The following is a 16652-nucleotide window of genomic DNA, read 5'->3' on the forward strand; positions in this document are numbered from 1 at the left end:
ACCTCACAGTGTTTAAGTTTAGAGGCCCTTTGGCACACAGGTTGGCCTTCTTGGTATTATAGCTTTAGCAGAAGCCTAATCCAGGTCTAAAGCAGAGGACAGTGGCTAGAAAAATGTTCTCCTTCCCCCTCTCCTACTTCATATCAAAAATTTATTTCAAACTAATTAGCAAAAGTGGAACAATGTCAGGAGGATGAACATTTCATATTTTCTCAAATTCACTTATTATACTAGAAGATTCACCTTTCCCTATCCCAATCCTTTTCTATGAATATATAAATTAATTTATCCAGAAAGTTAATATTTTGACTCTTGTGCAGATGTGAGCAGCTGGATATGTATAGAATATACACAAAATGTATTTTTGAAACTATTATATTTATTGGATAGCTACTAACTTCTTGCATGGTGCTAGAATAAGAAATATGAGTAAAATATTACTTGTCCTTCAAGAGCAAATATATTAGTTGGAGATTTATTCCCAAGCATTTGTTGAATTACCTTCAAGTTCTAAGCACCAAGCAAGTAATAAAGAAGTATCTATTTACCTTTATTTGCTGAATGCTGAAGATAAGTGTGGATGAGGGACACTTGATCCATCCTGGGGGAGGAGAGAGTTTAGGGCTGGTGGGAAGTAGAGAAGGTGAGACATCCTACAGGACCCAAAAGAAGTGATGACCGAATGGTCTTAAAAGATGAGTGGAAGTTAGCTGGCTAAGGAAAGAGGGTAGGGTAGATCTTCAGAGTGCCGGCACTGAGAAAGACAACAGAGTATACATTTCAGGGGTATATTTCAGCAGTGAACACTGTGTCTATGGTGAAAACAGCACTCCTTTCATTCAGAAAGGTAGAGCAGAAGAAATAAATTCTAAACTGTTGAGGCTAATAAATTCAGAAAGTCCACTTCACCACTTTGTGCAGTTACCTAAAACATAGATATTAATAAGAAGATTTCAAATGCATAAACTCAACTCTTTCCAGAAGATGTTCTATAGAATATAAGATGTTTGTTATAGTAACAAAAAGCACTTAATAAATAGGTCCCAAGGTCAAACCAGTCGGGAAAATGTAAATATTCATTGTGAATCTTAAGAAGGGACAAAGTCTACAGTTTTCCAGAAGGTTTGGATAATTTTTCACCTGAGCATCTTGAGAAACTTGTTCTCAGAATACACACTGGGAAATGACACGTCAGGACATGGATGCTACCTGGCTAGTCTAATAGACCCCATTTTTCGAATACAAGCTGACTCTCCTGAGATCATTCAAGCTAGAAACAGGGTGGAGGGAGACAGCTATAGATACATTAATGGTGGGAAGACCCCAAAATGCAGAGTGAAAGTTGTCTAGATAACTGGTTTTTGACTTAACTCACTGCTCATCTGCAGTGTGCTATATATTATGTCCTTCAGCTCTCCAAAGTGCCAGCTTTCTGCTATGGCCAAGAAGCATCTCCTCTTGTCTTCTCTCACTTCTTTATATTTTTCTGACCTCTTTAGGCAGTACAGTGACTCACATGGATATTAGAATCAACACTTGCTTTTATAGCTAACCTATTAGTTGAGAGAAAGTAGGAATTCTGGATAGGGATAGGAAAGGTTGATTGGGAAATAATTTGATCTGTTTTGGTCCCTAGACACTTGAGAAAATTGTGCCCCCCACAAAAGTCTAGTTTTCAGAGTCAAAAGAAGGTAGCTAAAATTTTAAATGAAAGCTATGTAAGAGTTATCTCTCATCTATATTGGAGATATCAGGGTAATTGGCAAGGGCTGGCCTCTTAGGATCTGAACTACTTTTGGACATCAAAGGGGAAAAAATAATAAGTTTGTTCTGATTCCACAGAGCCTTTAGTTTACATCACTTGCATAAAATAATTGCCCCATTTATTCTCCTGATGTCAATATGTATCTCCCAAGTGTTAATTTCAATAGGCTGTTCATATTTTTATTATGCTTATAGATGTGTAAAATCCTATCTTTAAAAAGATCTTTACAGATCACAGAGCTATAGTGCAGTCAGTTTGAGTTCTTCCATTGTTCGTAGAGGTAGCCTTTATTGTGCATCTATTAGGATGCAGAGGATCTATATATAAGAAGAGGAAATGGCAGAGATGGAGGCACTTGGGGTATGTTGAGGGGAGCAGTTCTTGTGTTTGCCTTTCTCTCATGATTGACCATGGACTCTGTGCCTTGTGGGACATGAGGTTAGGACAGTGCAGCAGTGATAGGGTGAGAACATTCACACAGGAAAAGTGTATATAGAGAAAAATTTTATATTAAGCATGTTATGTCTACTTCACAGGATTGTGCTAGGTGTCAACTATGTCTAGCTTATACCATTAGCATCATTTTTCATCCATATAGAAATTTATCATATAAATGCTTAACTTTTCAAAGTCACATTGTGGGAGAGGGGACAACGATTGTAGAGTAGGGGACCCTAATTCAACCAGTCCTCTGAATTGAGCTGGATATCTGCTAGCCCACTCTGAACACCCACAGAATCAGCCTGAGATGTAAGAAGATATATCCAGATCTCTATAAACAGAATATCTCTGGTGGTTGGTTTTGAGGTATGAAGCAGGGAGCCATGGTTATGAGGGCAAATATTGGAAGATAAATGGAAGGGAGAAGGAGCCTCCAGGATCCTGCACCTCTGGAGCACAAAAGCCTCCCCTCCGGGGACCAGGCACAAAGACCCATTAGCTAGCGGTGGGGAAAGGACTTTAGGGCAGCCCCCAGACTAAACCTGGAGCTGCGGGGGCACACAAGCAAACAGGGGGTGGCTGGCAGTTTTAGAAGCACAAAGGGCAGAGACTTGTCTGGACTTGGAAGTGAGCACTGGGAGTGGTACTGTGGGGTGTACGAACTAGGATGTTGCCCCTTTTAGCAGCACAAACAAAAACAGAAACAGTGTGGCCTACAGAGTTCACTGGAGAACAGAATGTGATTTCTCGAGACAGAAGTTTGGATATGGTCACTTCTGCTCTGACTCTTGGAAAGATGCAGGAAGTTGCCAGGGAAAACTGGCAGAGAACAAAAGCCCCCCAAAACCAGTTTTCGCTGAGCCTGTTCAACTCTGCCCAAACAGGGTTGCCTTAGTAATGGCATTACCAGTTCCAGTCCCAGAAGAAGAGGCCTACAATCTTAAAGTCCCTATAAAACAGGTGCATATTGTTTGGGTTGTGATCAATAATTTCAACTCTGTACATTAAGCCTAACCCATGCATGAAAAAGGAAATAATTAAGATTAGAGCAGAAATCAATGAATTAGAAACCAGAAACACAACAGAACACACCAATGAAACTAGAAGCTGGTTCTTTGAAAGAATTAATAAGTTCAATAAACCACTGGTCAGACTTATAGCCAAAAGAAAAGAGAAAGGACCCAAATTAATAAAATTATGAATGAAAGGGGAGAGATCATGACTAACACCAAGGAAATAGAAACTATTATCAGAAATTATTATCAATAGCTAATGCCAATAAGTTAAGTGACCTAGAAGAAATGGATGCTTTCCTGGAAACCTATAAACTACCAAGACTGAAACAGGAAGAAATTGACAACCTGATTAGAGCAATAACCAGTAAGGAGATTGAAGTAGTGATCAAAAATCTCCCAAAAAAAACAAGAGTCCAGGGGCTGATGGATTCCCTAGAAAATTCTACCAAACATTCAAAGAAGAAATAATACCTATTCTCCTGAAGCTGTTTCAAAACTATAGAAACAGAAGGAAAACTTCCAGACTTTCTATGAAACAAGCATTACCTTGATCTCCAAATCAGACAAAGATCCCATTAAGGAGGATTTCAGACCAATATCCCTGATGAACATGGATACCAAAATTCTCAACAAGATCCTAAATAATAGGCTCCAACAGTATATTAAAAATATCATCCACCATTATCAGGCGGGATTTATCCCGGGGATGCAAGGGTGGTTCAACATTCACAAATCAGTCAATGTGATAGAACACATTAATAAAAGAATAGAGAAGAACCACATGGTCCTCTCCATGCAGAAAAAGCATTTGAGAAGATACAGCATCTTTTCCTGATTAAAACTCTTCAGATGTAGAGACAGAGGAAACATTCCTCAACTTCATAAAATCTGTGTATGAAAATCCCACAGCAAATATCATTTTCAATGGGGAAAAGCTGAGAACCTTTCCCTTGAGATCAGGAACACAACAAGGATGCTCAGCTTCGCCACTATTGTTCAACATAGTACTAGAAGTCCTAGCAATTGAAATCAGACAACAAAAAGAAATAAAATGTGTTCAAACTGGCAAAGAAGAAGTCAAACTCTCTGTCTTCAGAGATAACATGATACTTTGTGTGAAAAACCGAAAAGACTCCACCCACAAATTACTAGAATTCATATAGCAATTCAGTAATGTAGCAGTATATAAAGTCAATGCACAGAAATAATTTTCTTTCTTATACATAACAATGTAACTGTGGAAAGAGAGAATTGAGGGGCACCTGGGTGTTTCAGTGGGTTGAGGCCTCTGCCTTCGGCTCAGGTCATGATCCCAGGGTCCTGTGTTGGAGCACCACATTGGGCTCTCTGCTGGGCGGGGATCCTGCTTCGTCCTCTCTCTCTGCCTGCCTCTCTGCCTACTTGTGATCTCTCTCTCTGTCAAATAAATAAATAAAATCATAAAAAAAGAAAGAGAGAATCAAGAATTGATTCCATTTATAATAGCACCAAAACCCATAAGATACCTTGGAACAAACCTAATCAAAGAGGTAAAGGATCTATACACTAGGAACTACAGAACACTAATGAAAGAAATCGAAGAAGACACAAAAAGATGGGAAAATATTCTGTGCTCATGGATCAGAATAATAAATATTATTAAAATATCTATGCTGCGGAGAGGAATCTATACTTTCAACACCATCCTGATCAAAACACCAATGGCATTTTTCCAAGTTCTGGATCAAACAATTCTAAAATTTGTATGGAACCAGAAAAGACCCAAATCACCAAGAAAACGTTGAAACAGAAAAACAAAGCTGGGGGCATCACGTTGCCCAATTTCAAACTATATTACAAGGCTATGATCACCAAGACAACATGCTACTGGCACAAAAACAGACTCATAGACCGATGGAACAGAATAGAGAGTCCAGATATGGACCATCAACTCTATGGTCAAATAATCTTTGACAAAGCAGGAAAATATATCCAATTGGAAAAAGTCAGTCTCTTCAATAAATGGTTCTAGGAAAATTGGACAGCTAAATATGGAAGAATGAAATTTGACCATTCTCTTATACCATACACAAAGATAAACACAAAATGGATGAAAGACCTCAATGTGAGAGAGGAATCCATCAAAACCCTAGAGAAGAACATAGGCAATAATCTCTTTGACATAGGCCACAGCAACTTTATTCGACACATCTCCAAAGGCAAGGAAAACAAAAGTGAAAATGAACTTTTGGGTCTTCATCAAGTTAAAAAAAGCTTCTTCACAGCAAAGGAAACAATCAACAAAACAAAAAGACAACCTGTGGAATGAGAGAAGATATTTACAAATGACACTATGAAGGGCTGATATCCAAGTTCTATAAAGAACTTCTCAGACTCAACACCCAAAAAACAAATAATCAAGTTAAAAAATGGGCAGAAGACATGAACAGGCACTTCTCCAAAGAAGACATATGGCTGGCTAACAAACACATGAAAAAATGTTATTGGCAGTGATCAGGGAAATTCAAATCAAAACCACATTAAGATACCACCTTACACCAGAGAGAATGGCAAAAATTAACAAAAGAAGAAGCAGCAAATGTTGGCAAGGATGTAGAGAATGGGGAACCCTCTTACACTGTTGGTGGGAATGCAAGTTGTTAAAGCCACCTTGGAAAATAGTGTGGAGGTTCCTCGAAAAATTACCCAATGGCCCAGTAATTGCACCACTGGTTATTTATCCCAAAGATACAGATGTAGTGAGAAGGGCCATATGCACCTCAATGTTCATAGCAGCAATGTCCACAATAACCGAACTGTGGAAAGAGCTGAGATGCCCTTTAACAGAAGAATGGATAAAGAAGATATGGTCCATATATACAGTGGAATATTACTCAGCCATCAGAAAGGATGAATACCCAACTTCTGCATCAACATGTATGGGACTGGAGGAGATTATGCTAAGTGAAATAAGTCAAGCAGAGAAAGTAAATTATCATATAGTTTCACTTATTTGTGGAACCTAAGGAATAGCATGGAGGATATTAGGAGAAGGAAAGGAAAAATGAAGGGGAGGGGAAATCAGAGGGGGAGAGGAACCATGAGTAACTATGGACTCCAAGAAACAAACTGAGGGTTTTAGAGGGGAAGAGGTGGGGGGATGGGTTAGTCTGGTGATGGGTATTAAGGAGGGCACGTATTTCATGGAGCACTGGGTGTTATATGCAAACAATGAATTGTTGAACATTACATCAAAAACTAATGATGGGGGGGGGGGGGCGCCTGGGTGGCTCAGTGGATTAAGCCTCTGCCTTCGGCTCAGGTCATGATCTCAGGGTCCTGGGATCGAGCCCCACATTGGGCTCTCTGCTCTGCAGGGAGCCTGCTTCCTCCTCTCTCTCTGCCTGCCTCTCTGCCTACTTGTGATCTCTCTCCTGTCAAATAAATAAATAAAATCTTTAAAAACAACAACAACAACAACAACAAAACTAATGATGGGGTGCCTGGGTGGCTCAGTGGGTTAAACCTCTGCCTTTGGCTCAGGTCATTATCCCAGGGTCCTGGGTTGGAGCCCCACATCAGGCTCTCTGCTTGGCAGGGAGCCTGCTTCCTCCTCTCTCTCTGCCTGCCTTGTGGTCTCTGTCTCTCAAATAAATAAAATCTTTAAAAACAAAAAACTAATTATGTACTGTATGGTAATTAACATAACATAATAATAAAAAAAGGAAAGTTACATTGTCTTGAAAACAAAATCTGGTTGAATGTTGAAACCTTCAACTACCAACCCTTTCTCCCTTGTCCCCTAAAATCTCTCATATATATTGAACTATCCTTGAGAAGTGAGGTAATATTGTCCTGGAATTGGTAGTAAAGATTAATTAGATACTTCCTTGGTTGCTGAGACATGTGTATTAAGACACAAAAAAAATAGAGCTACTCATCGTTTATTGTGTAAAGAAATGTCTTGCATTATTTTTAAGTAACTTAGTGTTGAAACATTGCAGTTTTTGGTGTCTCCCAGATGTGAAGTAAAAGATCTGAGACATTCATTAGTTTTAAAAGTGTCATTTACAGGAGAAGAACGTAGAGACTCTATACGTAAGAGAGTGATAATTCACACATGTATTTTTGGATTGTAATTTGAGGGAATGGGAATAATGTTTTTATTTAGGGCATGTATTTCTAAGAATAAGTACAATATGTTAACAAGGCAAGAGAGACCCAGAACACTACTTTCTCTTCCCTTTCTCCAGAATAGGCTAATGACATCATTTAGGGCTTACTCCTTTGCATTATCCCCTCTTTGATAATCAGAGCCCCTCTTTGGTAGAGTAGTATAGATGTTACTTGAGTGCACCCACTCCTGAGATACTGGCTCACATTCCCTATATAGGGTTCAGACAGTGCTGTTGACCCCCTGAGCTCTGATGTGTGCCGGGCTTCTGTCCTCAGGTGTGCCCTGTGTCCCCAGGTGGAGGGCACAGAGATCTCATTTAGCTTGAGACTTTTGAGCTTCTTCAAGAGTAGGACTGTTGATGAGGTCACTGAACAGTCTTGGAAGGGTCCTTGGCTGAAAATTTTGTGGTATGCTTTCTTTCTGCATGTTCTCTAGACCAAGGAACAATGCTTTGACATGGACTTCCCTCTCAAATATTTCTAACAGAGTGCCTGGCATGTAATAAAGCTCTTTTTCCTGCATGAAACTTATTAAAAGAAAAAAAAAAAAGAACTACAGGGAATTTTTAGGAAAGGGAGAGTCCATGTCTACCTGAGGTGAGGATGAGAAATGTTTTGTGGATGAGGCTGATTTGAAACAAGAACTGAAGAACAGGTTCACTTATTCATTTGACAGATGTGAGAGCCTACTTAGTACATTTCAGGTACTGCCGCAAATGAGAATATGATGGTAACCAAAAACAAACACAAAAGGTCATAGTCTGAGGAGGCAAATAAGCATTCATCAAATCAGCACATAGATAAACATAAATTTTTATGGCAAGTGACCTAAATGTCCAAACTAATGCTGCAACTTAAATGTCAACGTAAATGGTGAAATAAATTATGTTCGACTTCATCTATGAAACTGCGGAAATAATGTAAAATGATTACAATACAAGGGATATTTAAAAATAAGTCACAAGGGGGCACCATGGTGACTCAGTCAGTTAAGCATCTGCCTTTGGCTCAGGTCATGATCCTGGTGTCCTTGGATCAAGTCCCAAGTTGGGCTCCCTGCTCATCAGGAAGCCTGCTTCACTCTCCCTGCTCTTGTGTCTTGCTCTCTCTCTCTCAAATAAAATCTTTAAAAATTAAAAGTGGGACATAAAAGTATAGGATATAATCCCTATTTTATAAAACAAATGTATGTTTGCCCATGCATAGGAAAGTTGATTATATACCACATTGAGATTTTGAAGCATAGAGGATGTTCTCATTGAAGAGTAATGTTTTGGAGTGCTTGGGTGGCTCAGTCAGTTAAGCAGCTACCCTTGGCTCAGGTCATGATCTCAGGGTCCTGGGATTGAGCTCCACATCAGACTCCCTGCTGAGCAGGAGTCTGCTTTTCCCTCTGTTTGCTGCTGCCCCTGCTTGTACTTTCTCTCTCTGTGTGTCAAATGAATAAATTAAATCTTTAAAAACAAGTAAAGAGAGAGTGATGTTTTTGCCAGGAGACAAGTAGACTTGTTTTACCATTGTTTGAATTTGCATTTAGAGCCTTTGCATGCTTCAATGAGGAACTAAAGTTTTAACATATATTCTTTCTCTTTTCATTGCTTCTTTTTGGTTTTGATGGGGTAAGGAGTAAGGTGAAGATCCTTGAGAGAACAAACATTAAAGTTTTGAATACAAATTCAAAGGGGTACATGCACCCCAATGTTTATAGCATTATCAACAATAGCCAAGTTATGGAAAGAAACCAAATGTCAATCTACTGATAAGTGGATAAAGGAGATGCAGTATATATATATATATTAAATATATATATGGAATATGACTCAGCCATCAAAAAGAATGAAGTCTTGCCATTTGCAATGATGTGGATGGAGCTAGAGTGTATTACACTAAGTGAAATCAGTCAGTCAGAAAAAGACAAATACCACATGATCTCACTCACTTGTGGAATTTAAGAAAGAAAACAGATAAATACATGGGAAGGGGGAGAAGAAAAAATGGAGAGGGGCACCTGGGTGGCTCAGTCATTTAAGCGTCTGCTTTGGCTCAGGTCATGATCCCAGGGTCCTGGGATTGAGCTCCGCATCAGGCTCCCTGCTTGGTGGGAGTCTGCTTCTCCCTCTTCTCCCCACTCATGCGCTCTCTCACTATCTCTGTCTGTCTCTCTCTCTCAAGTAAATAAATAAAATCTTTTTTTTAAAAAAGAAAGAAAAATGGAGAGAGGAAAACAAGCCATAAATGACTCATAAGGAAAGAAAACAAACAGGGTTGCTGGAGGGATATGGGTAGGAGATGGGATAAATGGGTGATGGGTATTAAGGAGGGCACTTGTTGTGATGAACACTGGGTGTTCTATATAAGTGATGAATCACTGAATTTCCTCCAGAAACCAATATTGCACTGCATGTTTACTAACAAAATTTATATTAAAATAAATAAATAAAAAGAATTAATGAACAAATTTAATAAACTTACAGGATACAAAATCAACATTCAGACAAAAATTTAAAAAAATTTTTTTAAATGAATTGTAAATAAAACATGCTTTCAGTGGTCTTATTTGTGTAATAATGAATTAATACATTATTACCTGGAATTTTGTCTGAGAAAAAAAAGGAATGTCAGATTTTACCTTTGGAAGAAATCCAGCTTCAAGAAAATTATGTTTTGGTGAATTTTTCCTTTGAAACTTGAATGGATATGACAGATACTACAATGTTCTGGTTCCATTCTTCTTCTGGAGCACACTCAGGGGAACTGTTCTTTCCTGACTGCTTATAGTTAGGTGTGTCCCTGGACCTAGTTCTGCCCAATGCTGAGGATCCTTTCTGATTTGGATTGTACAAAATGCCAGTAAGAGACCCACCTGCTCTGCTCATCCTTGTGAGGCAAATGTAGAAATACGTGTTAACATAAGACTCCTTCAACTCAGGTCCCTGAGTGACTACCGAGCAGAGACTCTTCAACCCCTCCTACCGCCCCCACCTAATACCACCCCAGGCCCATGTTGGACTTGTTAACGTAAGTGAAAGATACACCTTTGTTGTTTAAGCCACTGAGATTTGGAGCGTTCAGGGTTTCCACAGTTAGCCTATCCTGAATGACAGGGACAGCAACTTGAGCTCCTTACTGACACTGGCTCATCCAAAGATCAAAAGAGCCTTCTAAATATCCAAGTTTTCTATTATGACAGATTTCCATGATGTGGCCATTTTCAGTGGACAGTGGAACTTTCTTTTAGAACAGTACACAACATTGTAGTAGGGAAGATTACATGAAAATGCCTGGAGAATTATTTCCTTCTGTGATTTCTAAAGACCATGTGTATTTAGTGCCAAATGAAAAATTGCCAGATGACAAATGAAAAACTCAATCAAACATCTATGTGTTTTCAAATCGTATCTGGATCCTTCATATCAGACAAAACATCTGGTTGACTGCTGAACTGGAATGTTTTGCAGTGGATATTTAGCATTGTCCATAAATAGGACTAAAGTCAATAATGCAGTCCAAGTTTGGGCATAGAAATCCTCTGTTTGGTGAAGTGAACAAGAAATAGACATAAGCAGAAGCAGAAGCATTAGATGTTTTGTTAAATGCTTTGTAGCTCTAGAAGTTGGGAGATTTGTTCTCCTGATAAAAGATATCTCTTAAAAGTCCACTGTCAATAATAGACTAGTTCCTTTTTTTAAAATAGAAATTTTCTCTCTCTTAAAATGCAAATATGACAGAGGTAGTCACAACAATTTGTCAAATACATGAGCAAATAGGGGCACCTGGGTGACCCAATCATTTGAGCCCCTGCATTTGGCCTCAGGTCATGATCCCAGGGTCTGGGATCAAACCCCACACTGGGCTCTCAGCTCAGCAGGGAGCCTGCTTCTCCCTCTCCCTCTAGCTGCTGCTTCCCCTGCTTGTGCTCTCTCTCCTCCATTCTCTGTGTCAAATAAATCAATAAAATCTTTAAAATACATACATGCAAATCATGGAAGAAAAGTTGTCTGGGCGCTTAGGCTAGAGTAAGCTATAAACTAGGAAATGGGTAATTAGAGAAAAATATGAAGAGGGAAAAGCAATTTCAGGAAGTAAGCAAGACCTCTTCAAATTAAATAACACAGAGATTTCTCAAAGTTCTATTCTTCCTACACAGACAAACACTTTATCTTTTTTCTCCTAAAATGAGATTTTCATATAAAACGTGCAAATGGATTCTGGAATTCCTGAGAGAGGCACACACACACATAGATGCACAAAGACAGAGACAGAGACAAAGAGAGGTGAACTTTTTTCATAATCAAAGACACAGCAAGTATGCTATGAACAAGAAAACTGATAAACGGTACTTTTGCGGGGGGAAAAAAGCATTGATGTTCACATGTTTATTTGGGCCACTTTTCCACAGTTAACTGTGTTTTAGTGCTAGCCAATGATTTCTACTTTTCAATGTACTGTTTTCCATAAATTGATACAGTTTAGAGAGGCAAGGAGTCCTGGTCTGCTTCATAACTGTGAGCCTTGTGTCTGCCTGATGTCAGCTACATTTGTTCTGGGAAATTTGCTGCTTCATTGCTGTTGGCCTCACAACAGGATCACAAAATACTTCAAGGTCATGTACAGTGTCCTCTGGAATGAAGTAGAGGAAACCCGATTTCCTGCTAGAATCAGTTGAGCTTCTTGTACAAAACGTCACTATTGGCTACAACCTCTCGTGTGGCTCTGGAACTCTCTGAGGGAACTGGTCCAACGAGACATGGGTATGGAACAGGAATTGGCCTGTCGTTAATTTACTTGGCCTCATGCTGATGAATAATAATGAATTATATGTCATAGATTCTTATCTGATGGGAGCATAAAAGGTTTTAAATCCCCATACTCCTATCAACTCCTTTGCAACTAACTGAAACTTAAAACACCGGCATTTTTCCCCCCCTATTGTTGCTTAGGATGACTATTTAATAGAAAATATGTAGAAATGTCTGGATGGAGATAATACTTCAACTGACTTGATAATAATCAGATTCCTGCATCCCTTCCTTCAAATCACTGAGGACAATTGTTCAGATTGATAGTTTTACATTGTATGTCTCAGTGTAGTTAACCCAATCTCATCATCGTTATTAAGTATTAAAACTCCTGAAGACCCATTTCTCCACCTCCTCCTCTTCTCGCTTTGTTTTTCCTTGTGAGAAACCCACTGCTGCCTATAGACTTAAGCTGGTAATAAATATGTTATTATAGCCAGCAATCTTTTTTTTCCTTTTTTGTTTTTTTTAATAGCCAGTGTCAGTATCAATTCCCCACCTTAGGTCACCTATTACTTCTGATCTCCAAACTTCAGTGTGCTATCACCTATATCGATCATTTGGCTTTCTGCCCATGGGAGATAGTCTTATTTGAGCTACTTGAGTTTCTACACGTCTTGCTGGGTGAGCCAAGACTGCAAGTCCCTATTACCCAGGCCATTTCTGATGTTTGTTTATGCATCCGGGAGCCTTCGAGATGAGTAATATTTGGGCATAGAGCAGAATAGCTTGTTTCTTGCTAAAAAATAAATGGATTCCTCAAGCTCCACTGATGTTTGCCGTGTTGTGAATAATAAAGCCCTTTGTTTCTGACCCAAGATCTTGTGTCTTCTGCTAAGCACCTGGGAAACTGTTATAAGCTAACTTTATAGCCTCTAAGTGGAATAAAACCAAATCCATATCCACAGTCTATACCACCTGGATTGCGTTTATGTATGTGCTTTTGCCCCCAAATAGTAAGCCCTTCAAGATCAAGAGTCCTCTTTGCACTGCCTTTCATAAACTTCAATAAACACTCAGAAAGTGTTCAGTGGCTATGGTGATATCAACTTATATCAGGAGGGGATGGAATTTTTGATATCAACACAACAAGGATATCATTGTGGCAACTTGTAATGCCATAAGAGGATGCCACTTCTTTCTTTCCCCTTACTCATCCTAACTCATGAAGTAGATGATGCCATGTTGTGGAGAGATTTTTCTGTAGGAAACAGATGTGAGGAACTAGACTGTAATGGAAAGATGCTGGGAATATCACAGACATGGTTACTCCACACTTCTGTCCCTGCCCTAGTAACAAAAAGCTTCAGCAGAACAGCCATTTGCCATGAAGAAGAAAAGCTCACGTCAGGAAAAAACAAGGCACAAAAAGAAAACAAAAAAGAAGAAGGAGGAGGAGGACAGGGAATGGAGCTGCTTCTTCTCTATATTAGTACAATAGCAAATCTTTGTCTCTCTCTTTACCGTTTACTGAGGAGGAACTGACAGCTTTCTTTGAACTGAAAACCATCATATGGCTTCCAAAGGAGTCCAGTAGGTGCAAAGATTCTCTGAGTAATAAGTTCCTTTATTTTTTTGAGGTAGGAAAGTCATTTCCCTGTCAAGTAAATATATGAACTAATTTCCTTCTCATTTAACCAGACATATTTGTTTATTTTTTAAAGATTTTATTTACTTCTTTGACAAAGAGAAACAAGAAGAGAGGGAATATAAGCAGGGGCAGTGGGAGAGGGAGAAGCAGGCTTCCCATTGAGCAGGGAGCCCCATGCAAGGCTTCATCTCAGAACCCTGGGATCACAGCCTGAGCCAAAGGCAGACATGTAATGACTGAGCCACTCAGGTGCCCCTGAACTGACATATTTGTAAGGCTAAATGATGCACCAGTAAATGTGTTGTACTGATTCTATGCCTGGGAAGGTGTTCCCAGGAGAACAGACTCATTGGTGTGACCACCATAAGAATTCATGTTTCATATCTCCCATGGCAGGAAGCATCACTGACCTAAAGCCCAGCCACCTTCCTTTGACATCCATTTCTCCATTTGGACAAAGCTCATGCTTCTCAGGCCTTGTTCTTGGACACTGAGTGTGGCAGGAATATTATAGCAGGTCCATTCCTTGGATGTGTGCTACTGTTCTGATGGGTGACTTTGGTTCAAGATGTCCCAGCAGCGTGTGGAACTCCCCTTACAAGTGAACTTCTACATGACTGTCTTTCCTTGTTTCTGTTCTTCTCTTGAGGTCAGACTTGCACCACAGTCTAATAGCTCTCCTACCTTCCCCCAACTCCCACCCTATTTTCTATTTTCTATTTTCTCCTTAGGGACATTAGCCCTAATAAATTTCTAGCATGTTCAACCCTGTCTTGGTATTGGCCTCTTGAAAGATGGACTAACTAATGTGCCTTAGAAATTAACAATGCTATTTGTTGAAAGCATGGAGATTCTTAGAGCGGTTTGAGATGAACATAGTGTAATCTGAAATTATGAATATTCAGCTCATTTATAACAATAAAACTGAGAGTTCTAGGAATTTTGGAGGAAATTATAATAAAATGGCATTTATGCTGTGTACTTAGTATTTCAGCAGCTTTAAATTGTTTATTCTAACGCTGGTTATTTTTGTCAGGATAATGGTCTCCCAAATGCATCCTCGGTTTCTCAGACCATTCTTTTGGTTACAGAGGTGGTGTGCCCCTAATCCACTTGCTTTGTCTTCCTACAGTCTTCAATCCTTATTGTCTTATTCATCCTTTAAGACTGGTTCCCATTGTCTGTGAAGCCTTTGCAGCAGCCTCTTCCCAAGCAGAGTATTTCTCTGTGTTTTCCTTGCTTACAAAGGACTTTTATTTAATATGTTACTGATTTTACTCACTTCCTGTCATATTTGTTATATTACCATGAGATCCTTGTGCTATCTCTTGTGGTGGAAGTGTCTTTTGGGTGGGTTGCATTTTATGAATATGTGGGTCCCTCTCCTTTCAAGGAGAAAGATCAGTGCCCACCTCACAGGACACATTCTGTGCACACTTAGAGATCTGAGTGTAACTACTTTCTCAGTCATGGCTATTTAATAGGGAAGCACTTGAAAGTTTTGCAAGTTAGATCCCACCACTGGGGACTATTTTCGCCTTTTTTGCCTGACTCTTGACTGCTGAAAAATAATGTTAATTATAAAGTTACATGATGTTCTGTACTGATACTTTTTAAAAAGACAATAATGATTTAAGACCAGTCAATCGAATCTCTGAATGTGAAATTATAACTTCTTTCTAAGAGCCAAAAAATCTCACCTTTGACTTTTCACTCTAATTGCTTCCAAAGTGAATGCTCAACTCCATATTCTGTTATCCTCTTCAATACGTTACAGCATTTTTTTGGGTCACTTGAGTGACTCAGTAAAGTGTCATGATCTCAGGGTCCTGAAATCAAGCTCTGAGTCCGACTCCCCAGCTCAGTGGGGAGTTTGCTTCAGGACTCTGTTTCTCTGTTCCTCTGCCTATTTCTCTATATCAAATAAATAAATACATCTTTTTAAAAAATGGTACAGCATTTTCCATATTATCTCAATATATTGCCCCTCATACTGGAGTTGTTAGGAGCCATCAGAATGATTTGTGTTTCTGTGGAGAAAATCACCTTTCTTCCCCTGGGATTCTCATCAGTTTTCATGAGCCTTCTGCTAAAGGCCCGAGACTGTTAAAGATTTAATATCTGGACCCCTTTAAAGTCAGAACAAGATCAGGTCCCGTCCTTTCATCTGGACACCTATAAAGCTGGGATGTGAAGAGAGAGACTTCTGACTTTTGCCAAATTTTTGTTATTCTCCAGTCTCTTCCCTCTTGCCTACATCTGCCTGTCAAATTGCACTGGAGATACAGAAGATTAGAGAATTTATTTGCATATAACAGTCTCAAATGACCATTTTGTTTTATGGCTTTGTAAAAACATCACATGAAAATATTGGTGTTCTTTTAAAATATCATGATCTAACCCCAAGTGAGTGCATTCAACTGTATTTGGTTGGCAACCATTGTAGAAAAGTTCAAATTGGGCTAATCTTCCAAATTAGAGAATGGTGAAATTTGGTAAGAAACTTTCAGCCATAAAAGTTTGCTTTGAAGCAAAGCAAAAAGAAACTTCACCTGTGTCTTCTCTATTCCCCAAAAATGCAATAGCTCCCTATTGAATGTATAAAATTTTATTAGACATAATTGAATATGTTTTGAACTTGATTTTAAATTCATTCATTGTAATAGAAACTCTGTATTTTTAGGGTGATTTACAATGTTTCATGTAAGTAGTTCAACAGTAATCCAGGCACTGTGTAAGGGAGGCTCAGCGAATATTTCTGAAGTTCTTCTCTGGCCCATATGCCTGTATATATATGATACCCTATATAGTCACCTACTCTACTATTTTTCAGGGTGAGAATGCATGAAAATTTCAGTGGGTTCTGTAGTTACCATGAGTAGAGA

This window comes from Meles meles, unplaced genomic scaffold (genome assembly GCF_922984935.1).
Source record: "Meles meles unplaced genomic scaffold, mMelMel3.1 paternal haplotype, whole genome shotgun sequence".
Classification (NCBI taxonomy): Eukaryota; Metazoa; Chordata; class Mammalia; order Carnivora; family Mustelidae; genus Meles; species Meles meles.